This window comes from Petaurus breviceps, unplaced genomic scaffold, assembly GCF_028583685.1.
Source record: "Petaurus breviceps papuanus isolate PSGF00001 unplaced genomic scaffold, PetGlider_PUasm1.0 90887, whole genome shotgun sequence".
Classification (NCBI taxonomy): domain Eukaryota; kingdom Metazoa; phylum Chordata; class Mammalia; order Diprotodontia; family Petauridae; genus Petaurus; species Petaurus breviceps.
The window spans coordinates 30259-32436 of NW_027187370.1; positions in this window are offsets into that span (position 1 = coordinate 30259).

Sequence of the window (2178 nt, forward strand, 5' to 3'; positions counted from 1 at the left end):
CCCACTTTTGAAAAGGGACAGGATCAAAGTAGAGAATAGAACAAGTGGGAGGTGGGATAGGAGGGAGGGAAATATAGTCAGTCTTTTACAATATATCTACTATGTTATTGTTTTGCATTAGCCGCACATGTACAACCTATACTGAACCGCTTGTCTCCCCAGTGGGGGTGGGTGGCAGGGGGGGAAGGGAAGGAATCTGGAACTGAAAGTTTTAAAATCAAATATTCAAATATATATATATATACTATTATTAATACCATCTTACATGTTATTAAGAAAAAAAAAGATATACAGGCACTGAGGCATAGAGATCCACTGGAAAAGTTGAAACGGGTATGGGAGAAAATATGGGAGAGAGCAGATTGGAGGTGGGGATATCCTGTGGGACTGCTGTTTTGGGGGGATGGGTGGGGGGAAAACGGGGAGAAAATTTGTAACTCAATATCTGGCAGAAACGAATGATGTAAATCAGAAGTTAATAAAGCATTAAAAAAAACATGGCCTTTTGAGAGATAACATGTATTGAGATCTGAATGCTTTTTAAAATCAGATTTCATGAAACAGTAACATATCCAAAGTCTTTTCCACATGCATTCAGGAGTTATTCTCTAGTCTCTTTAGTATGGGAGAACTAAACCAGATTAACTCAATAATCCATCCAGCAGAGATAATGCCTCAATAAAATATTGCTGATGAAATTTTGTGAGAAATTATAGCTGCCTAGTACATGAGATAAAAGACATTGTAGATGAGTAATTTTTTCTTCATTCTTTCATGAAAAAAAATGAGTTTTCAAGACGGATAGATTGAAGAAGAAATAGTTTACTTTGTAATAGGTTTAAGTACACAAAGGAACAGTAGTAAATGACTATAGTAATGTACTGTTTGATAAACTCCAAGACTCCAGTTTCTGGGATAATCACTCACTATTTGATAAAAACTGCTGGGAAAATTGGAAAATAGTATGGCATAAACTGGGCATAGACCAATATCTTACACTTTATACCAAAATGAAATCAAAATGAATTCATGACTTAGATAAAAAGGCTCATGCTATAAGCAATCTCGGGGAACAAGGAATAGTTTAGCTGTCAAATTTATGGAGGAGGGAAGAATTTATGACCAAACAAGAGGTAGAAACCATTAAAAAAATACAAAATGGATACTTTTGATTACATTAAATTGAAAAGATTTTGTACAAACAAAGCCAGTGCAACCAAAATTAGGAGCCAAGCAGAAAATTGGGAAAGCATTTGTCCAACCAGTGTCTCCGATAAAGGCCTCATTTCTAAAATATATAGAGAAATGAGTCAAATTTATAAGAATACAAGTCATTCTCCAATTGATAAATGGTCAAAGAATATGAAAAGGCAGTTTTCAGAGGAAGAAATTAAAGCTACCTCTGATCATATGAAAAAAATGCTCTAAATCACTATTGATTAGATAACTACAAATAAAAACAACTCTTAGATACCACATCTCATTGGATAGATTGGCTAACATGACAAAACAAAAAAATAATAAATGCTAGAGATGTGGGAAAATTGGAAACCTAATGTATTTTTGGTGGAGTTGTGAACTGATCCAACTATTCTGTGGAGTAGTTTGGAACTATGCTCAAAGGGTTATAAAAATGTGCATACCCTTTGACCCAGCCATACCACTTCTAGGGCTGTATCCCAAAAATACCATACAAGTGGGAGGAGGATCTTATGTGCAAAAATATTTATACAAGCTCTTTTTGTGTGGTAAGGAATTGGAAATCAAGGGGATGTCCATCAATTGGAGAATGACTGAACAAGTTGTGGTATATGAATATAATGGAATACTATTGTGCTATAAGAAACGAGGAGCAGACAGACTTCATAATAACTTGGAAAGACTTATATGAACTGATATTTAGTGAGGGGAGTAGAACCAGGAGAACATTGTATACAATTACAGACACATTGTATCTCTGATGACTAACTTTGACAGACTTGGCTCATCTCAGGAATTCAAGGTTTTAAGACAACTCCAAAAGACTCATGATCGAAAAGGTTATCCACATCCAGAGAAAGTATTGCGGAGTCTGAATGCATATTGAAGCAAACTATTTGCTCTCCCTCTTTTTTTGTTTTATTTTGTTTGTTCTCTCTCTCTCTCTCTCTCTCTCTCTCTCTCTCTCTCTCTCTCTCT